Below are 12,076 nucleotides of genomic sequence, written 5' to 3'. Positions count from 1 at the left end.
GGAAACCCATTATTTTGCTGTTTCTGAAGCTCTGTCAGGAATAAAATCTGTCCACTGGTCTCTGTCACTCCAGACTGCATGTCTGTGTTATATCTGACACAATGGCAATAAAATAGTGCAGCAGAGTTGTGGGGTCCAAGTTAAGGCTTTAGAAGGAGTGTGTGTCATTTCAGGAGGAATGAGAGGGGCTCTTGTATTTCCCAGAAGATAACTGAGTTTCATGGGGAAAGAGAGCAACTTGTTCTTGCATTTGAAAGCCCTTAGGTAGGATTAATGACATCTGGTTGATGTCTGTGCAAATAAAGACACACTTCATGTTGCTGCTGCTATCCCAGGAAATGAGGGAAAGGTGAGTTTTTTGCTTATGTCCAGTAAAAACTAAATGGGAATTTAATCTACAGGTACTTCTCTCCGAAGTGATCAAGGAAGTAATTGAATTAAGCAGACAAACTGCAGTGACAAACCCCAAACCCAAAGGCGTCTTGATCAAAAAGCAGGTGCTGATAACGCGTGAGCTGTGATAAAACTGATTAGGCCGCTGACTGGAGGAAATTGGTCTTTTTGTTGTTGTTGTTGTTACATTGACCAGATCCTCTAAGTCTATTAATTCCTTAGACTTGTGCTTGGGTAACACTTAGAGCACTGCAGAACCTATTCTTTGAGAAATAATCAGTAAAGCCACAGATGCAACATGCAGAGATAAATGAGGCAGGAATCAAAGCCACACAAGTTGGCTATCTTTCTTCTATCAGAAGTGAGGCAAAAATCATTAACTAGCTCTTAGAGGGAAACTTCAGCAGAAAGCCCAAGGGGGTGGGTAGGAGAAGAGGTGCTGCAGTGTAGTGCTACCTATTTCAGCTAACTGAAAATCCATTTCAGCATGTTTGCTCTGGTTTTCATTCAGAAATGATTTAGCTTTGATCTTTTGCTTTCCTTTCCTGATATATACTAACCACCACCAAAAATGAGTTGTGATCTCACATAGAAGTTTGGCAGAACATGAGGTATCCTGAAGACCATCACCAGGCTGAAGTAATTGCCATCCCACTCCTGCCCGTCTGTGATTCTTGCAGTCTTGCAAACAATATCCAAACTACACAAACATCTTGTCACTTTTTCTTCCTGTTTACATGAAAGTATAAATTTGTACAGATAAACTTAGACCAGCTGATTACTGTGGAACTGACCACCAGAGGGAGGAAACAGCTGGAGGATAATAATTTTAGCTCCAGCTGCTTTTGATGGGAATGGGAAGAGGCTTTAACGCGCTCTCCAAAAAGGCAGGAGACAGAAACTAGTGTTTGGGATTTTTTTAAGAGGCATTTCTGAGCGGCATGCGCCACAAGTAACTCTGCAAGACCATGGGTGAATGAAGATCCGAGAAGAAGTGATTGGATGCTAAAGGGCAGAGTGAGGGTCTGTAATATACAACAGGAGACTACAGAAATGGGGGAGAACTCCTCGGTGCATGCCAACCACAGGCCCGGTAGTGTATCCCCTACTCCCTTCTTCCCACTAAAATTTCAGAGGAGCAGCTGCAAATAAATGTGTTTTCTTTGCCATCAGAGTGAAGTATTTTCAGAAGTTCCGCAGGGATACAGGAATAAAGGTGTCACTGGCTTTCAGCAGAGTTTCCTCCATGCTTTTGAAATCCCAGCCTGCTTGCCTCACGTACTCACACGACCTTCATGACTGCAGCATCCAAGCACCTCACCATCTTTCAGACATTAATCTTCCCAGCATTCCGCCGAGCAGCCTGGCTGTACCAGCTCTGCTTTACAGCAAGTGATAAATGGCAGTACAGAAATCAAGGGCTGGAGACACAAAAAGACTCAGGCATTCTGCTGCCCAGCATGATGAAATGTGTGCTGGGGGACGTTTAGGTTGGACCTTAGGAACAATTTCTTTACATAAAGGGTGATAAGATAATGAAATAGGCTGCCCACGGAGGTGGTGTAGTGACCATCCCTGGAGATGTTTTAGGAAAGACTGGACATGGAACTCAGTGCCATGGTCTAGTGGACAAGGTGGTGTTTGGTCATAGGTTGGACTCGATGATCTCGAGGTCTTTTCTGACCTAATTGGTTCTGTGATTCTGTGAAATGTAACATGGATCCAGCAGCATGTACAGCCTGGTGCTTTTACAATCCATGGGGAGGCTCAGGGATGTATAAGCAACTTCCCTTCCAGTGCCCCACCTGGACTGCACTACATGGGCAGCAGGAGGCACATTACTGCACCAGAAGGGCTCAAGGGCATCTGAGGGATGTGAAGACTCATCCTCAATGTCACCTAAACATTTCTATACACATAGTAAGGTCCTCCTGAACCCATCCCAACTCCTTGACACTTTCTTTTGTTAGAAAGCTCCTGCCAGGTGCCATTTCTTAGGTAAGCAGACAGTTTCTAATTTCTGACGTAATTTTCTTCATCACCATTTCTTTTTTCTACTATTAACACTGCCATTTAACCTAAATAGTTATTTTCTCTCACTGTAATTTCAACACATGATTTTTTCATAAAGGTCCTGTATTCTTTGTATCATTAGGCCAAACAAGCCACTCTCAGTCTCCACGTGGAAGATAGACATCCCATTGCCTTGATCACCCTTAGAGCTTTTCATCACATCTGTTTCAGTTTATCTTTTATTAAAACACAGCTGATCAGAGCTGGAACCAGTTTTCTAAACAAAATCATGCACAAAGCCTTGCACAGCACTGCTAATGCTTCCCATCTCTGCAGGGAAGATGTTGTCTGTCTCATCTTAAAACTTGAGTAGATCTTTTTAGCTCACATTTTGTCTGCAGCTGTAGCATGCCTGCAGCTGGCTCTGTTGCTCTGACTGCTCGAGAAGCACAAGATTCTGGCCTGCCTCACACCTCCCTGCTTGTTGCATGTTTAGCAGCTCTGGGATCAACACACTTAACTTCATCCCTACTTTGTACTTAACTCTGGGCTTTACCCACTGGGTCTTTTATGAAAAGTGCCCATGGACACCATGGGAAGGAAAGGGAAAGCCACCCCCTCTCTTTTGGCTATCTTGCCTATCAGTAGGAGCCCAAAACAGTGAAAAGGCTCCAACTTGACTCCCCCAAGTCTGAGGCTTTCACTTGCAGGTGCTGGTGTCTCTGTATTTCAGGGCAGGTTTCACTGAAGACGACAAGACAGTCAAGACAGTCAGTCCCACTTGCTTTAGTTTTTTTCCTTAGCCAGTGTTATCAGAGCCTTCTGACTAATTAGCAAATAGCAAAGGACAGTCTTGTGCTTCTGAAGTGCATATGGCCTGGCACTCAGATCAATTTCTAGAACATAGGGGCAATTAATCCAAGGAATACAAATGCAATAGGAAACAGTTCCCTGGAGCTCCCCACACCTGCTGCATCCACCTGGCTGGGCAATTAGTCTTTTTTTAATTAACATCATTTTCTATGGCGGCCCATAGAAGGTCCAATTTTAAATACCTGTTATAACCTTCTAGAATATGTACTCAAGCACTTCATGAAGCTTTAAAAACAAAAGTAAGAAAAGGGCTGTATACCAACAGGTGCTGTTGTGTCCAGTGGCAGCTTTCCTGTGCTTCTGGGGTTAAAAGAAAACAAAAAAACCCAGCATAGCACAAAGTAAAAAGTAATGAACATACCGAGGTACCCTTTGATAGAGGTATCAAGCAAGCATGCTGTAATTGTTCAGCCTAGTACTTCATGTAAGAAACTTCTAACACTGAGAAGTGTCTTTGATCTGAACAAGGGAAAAAGTATCTTTGATATGGAAAAAAATAAGGGTTCTTAGATATATATCCTGTGCCTCTTGTATAATTATAGAAATGTAACCAAAACAGAGTTCTTTGGTGAGCTACAGGCATCTTTGATGGGATTTGCACAAGGAAGTGACTGGACAGACTCCGGGAAGATGTGGGCCGGAAGCTTACTGCATTTGTGAAGAGATGTATTGTGGTCTCCAAACTGCCATCAGCATTTTGGAAATAAGATGTCTACCTCTAAACAGAGGTGATTATGCAGAAAACAAATTTAGAACTTATTTTGAAGTCAGTCCAAGTTTCATGTCATAGCATTTTTTGCCCACATTCCTAGTATTGCTTTGGAATGACAATTGAAAAGGAAACTACCTCATCTGGTGAGCAGCCACACTTCGCTTCAGATGAACTGCTTGAAATGCTCTGGGAAGGAACCATGTGCCTTATATTTCTGGAAATGCAGTAAACAAGAACATTTCATGACTGACTCCATCAAAGTTTCATTTAGGAAAAAAACAGATCTGATCTCTCTCTCTAGGTAAAAGAAGTTTTGGCAAGACTTTCTGTTCTGTCCACTGGGTGAAATCCTGAATTTTTTTACTAGAGCTATAGAAACAGAACCCAGATAGATCACCAGTACAACTTTTTCCACTGGTCTTCCCAAGTGGACTGCAGGCTTACCATGGTTGTTGCTGTTATTAGAAATTTCAATCACAAGATGTGATATGCCACTACCTACACAAACAGTAGGAAAAAACTAGCACATCAGGGACCTTCCCCTGCAAGTCAATGAGCATCAAGAGCAATGGAAAACATCAGATCCACCAGTCATGCTGGCGTCCCAATCCACAAGGCTATTAGTGACTGAGAAAAACTTAGTGTCACATACTTGCATTACTGTGTCATGGTGGCCTTCAGTAACACCCTGTAAAAGGTCCTCAGAAGCCTTTCCCCAAACTCTCAGGAATGTGACAGAAAAAGTTTGTCCTCAGCCAGGCTCCAAGCAAACACAGCATATTGTAAAAAACCACAGTCCGTAACTTGCTGCATCCCATTTGGTTACAGATGGAAATGAAGCCATGTGCACACATCTGGCCATGAGTGCATGACAGCTGTCACCTCTCCAGCTGTTGCTCTGGGACATTAAGTTCTGCATGCAGTAGTGAGTGGCTTCATGGGAAAGGAAAGTAGCTGGAGCTGAAAGCAGTGGGATCCAGCAAAAACAACCAGGTTTTGCAATGCTCATCACCACTTCCAGTGTCCCACTGTAAGTGTAGTAAATAGATGAAATGAAAGCAAGGGAACAGCCCAAGGTTCCCACGTACACTTAAATTGATGGCCACCAGATTCACGGAAGCAGTGATGCAAGTGGTATGAATTAAACTCACAAGTGTTACTCATTTTTCTGGGTGCAAAAGCCCCTATTTTTTACTTCAAATATGGAGGGAATCAGCAATACAGTACATGCAAAATAAATTAGTGGTTCATTCCCAGACCCAGCAGGCCATAACTCTGCCTGCCCAGTTCTTGTTTCTATCTGGTTTTGGTCTCCGTGACTCATAAACCCAGCAGATGATTTCTCCAAAACCGCAGACGTTGGTCCTTTCATCTACTTCTCCCCAGCTGATCTTCAGCTCATTTAGGTTCTTTGCTAATGTTTTGTTGATACAATGCTCTTGGTCACCCCTGACTTGTCTTCCCAAATGTTTTCTGGACCCCTGTTGGCCACAGGGCCCTGCCAGCTTTCCACTTCAATATCTTCCTGATCTAATGAGCTTTCCTACCATAGCTTACTGGCTGTGGTCCAGCTCTCAGACATTTCCAGACCCATAACCCTGCATGTTCTCTCAACTCTTATTCCCTGTCAATCTCATGAGAATATGTGAATGACTTTAACTCTTACCACCCATATTTGTTTTTCACCAGGAAGAATGATATGTCACTGCTTTACTGTTTTACCTGTTGAAGGGTTTTTGCCAGCTTCTCTCCTTGATTTTTCCTCTGGCGTTTCCATTGTTGCTATACCAGTACAGGCTCACCAAGGAAACAAATTTCCCCAGCACTACTGGCCTTTACTGTTTCCTGTTGAGCAGCGCCTGTTGTTTTCCTCCAGTGAAAAGCAAACAAGAATTATCCAGGCCTTCCTGCCATGTCAGATGCTGCTTGCCTGCCTGCCGGAGTAGGTGCTGCGAGGTGTCTACTTACCCACACCCCCAGCGCTCCTGCCAAAAGCTGGCACCACCCCAGTGCTGCTGTTCCAGCCATGCCTTTTGCCTACAAAAAAAGAGGAAGTGATCGCTATCACCTTTGTCCAATTCCAGATGTTACCTTAAAACAGCTGGCTGGTTTGGGGATGGTGTTTTATGCCATGTTCGCAGTTGACGTAGAGCTGCAGTTTTGCTTCTCCTGTTTCTTCTAACATCTCCCAGGTGCTATGATCTTCCCTGGGCTCTCTGCAAACCACTGCTCCTGTGAGGAGACCATTGACAAGACTTTATGGCTCATGGTTGGCCCAGGCCCTCCAGTGCAATTTTTTGAGTCTCTGTCACCATCTGTGTTTAGGTCATATACAATGTCCCATCTCTGATGCCTTCTCATTTACCCCCATCAGCAGCCACTGTCCCTTCCTATAGAGCCAAGCTTTTCTTGCTGGTTGAAGATCAAACAGCAATTAATCATAGAATGGTTTGGTTTGGAAGGCACCTTGAAGATCACCTAGTTCTAATTTCCCTGCCACAGCCACTGACACCTTCACCTAGAGCAGGTTGCTCAGGGCCCCAGTCAACCTGGTCTTGAGCACTTCCAGGGATGAGGCATCTACCACCTACCTGGGCATCCTGTTGTAGTGCTTCACCACCCTCACAATAAAGAATTTCTTCCCAATATCTAATCTAAACTCACCCTTTCTTAGTTTAAAGCCATTCTCTTGTCTTATCGCTACATGCCATTGAAAAAAGTCCCTCTCCAGCTCTCCTGTAGGCCCCCTTTAGGTACAGAAAGACTGCTATAAAGATGCTCCACAGAGCTTTCTCTTCTCCAGGCTATACAATCCCAGATCTCTCAGACTGTTTTCATAGGAGAGGTGCTCCAGTCCTGTGAGCATCTTCATGGCCCTCCTCTGGACTCATTCCAACAAATCCATATCCTTCTTATGTTGAGACCCCAGAGCTGGATGCAGGACTCCAGGTGGGGCCTCACCAGAGAGGAGCAGAGGGGCAGAGTCACCTCCCTCATCCTGATGGCCACATTGCTTTTTATACAGCCCAGGATACAGTTGGCATTTAGAGCTGCAACTGCACATTGGTGTCTCATGTTGAGCTTCAGTGTGCTCAGGTGGCCAAGAAGGCCAATGGCATCCAGCCCTGTATCAGCAATGGCCAGCAGGACCAGGGCACTGATTGTCCTCCTGTACTCAGCAGTGGTGAGGCCACACCTCAAATCCTGTGTTTAGTTTTGGGCCCCTCACTACAAGAACAATATCGAGGTGCTGGAGCGTGTCCAGAGGAGGGCGATGGAGTTGGGGAAGGGTCTGGTACACATCTTGTAAGGAATGGCTGAGGGAGCTGGGGATGTTTAGTCTAGAGAAAAAGAGGCTCGGGGTGACCTTCTCACTCTCTACAACTCCCTGAAAGGAGGTTGTAGCCAGGTGAGGGTCAGTCTCCTCTCCCAAATGACATGCAATAGGACAAGAGGAAATGGCCTCAAGTTGTGCCAGGGGAGATTTAAGTTGGACATTAGGAAAAATTTATTCACCAAAAAGGTGGCCAGACATGGGAACAAGTTTCCCAGGGAAGTGATGGAATCACCATCACTAAAAGTGTTCAAAAAATGTGTGGATGTGGCACCTGGAGACATGGTTTAGAGCTAGCATGTTGGTGTTGGGTTAATGGTTGGACTCAATGATCTTAGAGGTCTTTCCCAACATTAACAATTCTAAGATTCTTGTCAAGCAACACCCCCAAGTCCTTTTTCTCAGAGCTGTTCCAAATCCATTCTCTGCCCAGCCTGTATTTGTGGCCTTACACATGTGCAGGACCTTGCACGTGGTCTTGTTGAACTTCATGAGGCTGACATGGGCCCACCTTTCAGGCCTGTCAAGGTCCCTCTGGATGACATCCCTTCCCTCCAGCAAGTCGACATCACCACAGAGCTTGCTGTTGTTGGCAGACTTGCTGAGGCTACACGCAATCCCAGTGTCCATGCTGCCAACAGTGATGTGAAACAGTGCTGATCCCAACACTGATTCCTCAGGAACACCATTCATTGTAGGTGTCCACAAATCAAGCAGGTAACCAAGGCATTCCCAGTTATTATTATTGCAGTCAGCACAGGTGCCTCTGGCCTGGCCAAGCCACGGCCTCTCCACTGCAGAAGATGTCCCTCTGGGACCGACCATGGTGTTATTTACTCGTACCACACTCCCATATTCACGATTTTTGCCCAAAGAAGGACTGAAGAACAAAACTGGTATGTTTTGTATAGGACAGCTCACCCCAGCAAACATTTGCAAGTAAGGATTATGCCTGGAAAACCAGTTTTACCTTTCATCTATTGGTGTTCTCGGTTTGTATCAAAACACAAAGTGGGATTGTGGGAGAACACAGTGAAAAATAATGCTTCAAAAACTTTCAGCATGAAAAGGTTGCTACATGTTTCTGGCACTGGGGTCTGAATTAGAAAACTTCAAATATGTAAACACACCCAAAACGCTACAGAAGATCAGGCCAATCATATCTGCCACATGACTGACTTTATTATAACTGGAAGCCAGACAGGTACTGAACAAGGATTTTTTTAATACTTTCAGATATTTTGTGAGCTTCAGAAGGGAATTCTTGGCATAAATACTGCTTGAAAAAGGGCTTTTCAGCAAATGTATTAACCTTACAGGATATGCCAAAATGAAAAATCCATCTATCCATGGCTTTCCTGTAACTTTGGGCATGTTCCTACAATAGAAGAAATTTTGGGGGGTTTTATTATGATTATTATTTTGGAAGCTCAGTAGTGCACTCGAGACTTTAATCCTGGTAGCTGAATTGTGCAGTCAAACCACTGACCTGTGTACTACTTGCAAAATAGAAAACTTGTAAAGGGCTTGACAAAGGTTATTTCTCTCTGCAAAGCCACAAAGGTGCCAGGAGGTTTGGGTCCAGGAGCCAGCCTACGGCTTTCCCTTGAGGACATGGAAAACAAGGAACCAGCTCTGATTTCCACCCTGGAACCCTTCCTGCTCCAGGAATGGCAGCCGGGGCAGGAGCAGGCTGAGGCTCCCTTGGGGCTGAGCAATGAGCAAGCTCCCCTGGGTTGAGCATCCTCATCACATCCCATCCCATCCCCACCACTGCTTCCAGAGCTGACAAGCTGCAAACCCCCCTGGCTGGGCTGGTGGCACTGGTTTCCTCTGGTGTGTGAGAGGCGATGCCCAATGTTTCATTTCTCAGCAGGCCCTGCTCAGTTCAGTGGTAATAACATGTTTGCTGCAGGATGTAAAAATAGAAATGTATGGATGTGGTAATCCCACCCTGAAGGCCTGGCCAGTGTTGCTTAGGGAATGGCTAAACAGGCAATCTAACCCACATCCCACTTTCTTGCATGTTTTTCATCATCTGTAGCTGTACCTGTGCTGCAGACTGAAGGTGGCCAAGTCTGAGAGGTGGGGTTGAGAAAAAAATAAATCAAGAACTTTGTTTGAACGGGTTTTTCTGTAAAAGAAATTGTGTCAATTCAGAAATCTTACATCTTCGTGGAAGTATTTTTAGCTACCATTGCTACAAGCCCTGCCTTAAACCTCTGGAGCTAAAACCAGATCTTTGCAAACAAACTAAAGCATAATCCCTCTTTTTCAAGACATTTACCTAGGTGAATTTCTGGCACGTAGCACACTGGCAGAAAATCAGCACTTTTCACTCAGATGTTTTTTGTTGGGCTTTTTTTTTCACACAAGTAAAAGGAAGAGAACAAAAAAAAGTTTGGAAAAGAAAAAAAAAGTAGGGGAAAAAAAAGGGGGGGGATTGTTGTGTGTTCAGGTATATACAACAGAAATTAAGAAATTCTCCTTCTTTTAATTAGAGATCTGTTCATCAAGTCCACGTTAGAGAACTGATTTAGTACATTGCTGGCCAGAGCAATGTTCTCCACAAGAAACATCAGAGATGCCTCCTGGTCATTTTTTCCTTTCCAACAGTGCAGGCAAGGAAAACAACAATGGCAAAGATAGGTGAAGCAAAGGAATTAAGCTGAACTTTGGTAATACATGCAGATTCCATCCCAGCAAAAAATATAGTCGGTCTAATGGCATAAACTAGGCTGAGTATATATAATATAGGCATATAGCAGTATAGAATGTTTATTATTATTTGACAATACACAGTAAACTTCAACTAGAAATGCAAGTGATGAGGTAGTTTTTAAGGTGATGATGCTGACAGTGCTGAGGGAGAAGCTCCTGAGCTGTTCCCTGGTGTTCCTGTGCTTTCGCCTGAGAGGACTGCTGGCTGAGGGAGTAGGTCAGGATCTCATCTTGCTCACTGCATGTGTCACAACATTCCAGTGGAATTGCACCCATAACAGCAGGGACTGCAGTTTGGACTGGACAATAGTCTTTTGTTCCCAGGTCTGTGGCAGAGCAGAGCTGCTCCTGCTCCCAGCACCATGGCATGGTGTTGCCTTCCTGCTCAGTGCAAGGCTGTAGTGGGTAGAACCATGACAAAGGCCCTACCTGTTAGCCACACAAACAAGAGATGCTGCAGGCACAGGCACATCTGTGTTACTGCCCATGAAAGACATTCCTGATGTGACAGCAATGCTCTGGGCAAGCTGACAGCACTCCAGTCACAGCCTTTCAAATCCCTGAGCACTCCACCTTTGTGGAGGTTTGCATTCCTTCATGGCCTGGAAGCGCTTCCCAGGTGTGGGACAGAGCTGGGGCCCCTGTACTCCTGTGGCATTTTCACTGTCCTGTTTATTTCCATGTGGGCTTGCAACCCAGAAAGCCAACTGTATCCTGAGCTGCATCCAAAGCAGCGTGACCAGCGGTTGAGGGAGGTGATTCTGCCCCTCTGCTCTGCTCTTGTGAGACCCCACCTGGAGCACTGCATCTGGGGTCCCCAGCACAGGAAACGCATGGACCCATTGGAGTGAGTCCAGAGAGGGGCCACAAAGATGATGAAAGGGCTGGAGCACATCTATGAAAACAGGTTGAGAGAGTTGGAGTTGCTCAGCCTGAAGATAAGACTCCAGGGAGACGTTATAGCAGTCCTCTATGACCTAAAGTGGACAACAAGAAAGCTGGAGAGGGACTTTTTACAAGATCATGTAGTGATAGGACAAGGGGAATGACTTTAAACTGAAGAGGGAAAATTTAGATTAGATGATAGGAAGAAATTCTCTACCCTAAGGGTGATGAGACAATGGAAAAGGTTTCCAGAGAGGTGGTAGATGCCCCAGCCCTGGAAGTGTTCAAGGCTAGGGTGGCTGGGGCCCTAAACAACCTGGCTTAGTGGAAGGTGTCCCTGCCCATGGTAGGAGGGTTGGACTAATGACCTTTAGAGGTCCCTTCCAGCCCAAACTATTCTCTGATTCTATGATTCATGCTTAACCTCCCAGCCCTATGAGGTCCTGCATCAAACCCCAACAGTTTTCAAGTCTAGGAGAAACAAGACCTGGTCCCATGGTCCATATGTCCACCTCACAGCCGTCATCATTGGGCTCTCAGTGGTTTGAAGTTAACAGGACAAAAAGGTTTCCAGGACTGTCTCCTCCTGTTTATATTGCCTGAAACAATGTTTTTCTCCAGACATCCCCAGATCTCAGCAGCCAAAAGGCAGAGCGGCATTTACCCTGGGACTAAGAGGAGCAAAACAAGGCAGAAAACAGAGCAGTCTTGCAGACAGGAGTCCAGAAGGAAGACATGGGAAAGGGGTGAGCCACAGCTTGCTCAGGGATCTGCCTGCAGCTGCTGCACTGAGAATGCCTCTCTGCCTGGTGCTGGCTCTGACGGCTCTCAGACGGGCAACAGAGGAACCGTGACTGGCGCTTTGGAGTAGGATAATTATAATCTGGGCTCTGCAAGTGTGGGTTAGCTCTCACTGAAATAAACTGCTCGAATCTATGATGAATATCAACATTGTAGGCACAAGGGGCAAGGCAGTAAATTGCAGTAGGATGAAATACCTACATTTAATTATGTGAAATTATATAGAATTTGAGAGTTTTTCTGATGCATGCTATTTAAAGCTACGCCTAAGTGCACTTCCTTGTCTGAATAAAGCAGCTTTTGTTGCAAGATGTGGGCTTACTTCGTAGTTTACAATTTATAGT

Source organism: Corvus kubaryi, unplaced genomic scaffold, assembly GCF_017639235.1.
Source record: "Corvus kubaryi isolate FWS band 111438036 unplaced genomic scaffold, C.kubaryi_AGA036_p1.0 split3-73, whole genome shotgun sequence".
NCBI lineage: Eukaryota > Metazoa > Chordata > Aves > Passeriformes > Corvidae > Corvus > Corvus kubaryi.
This window is presented reverse-complemented; position numbering follows the sequence as displayed.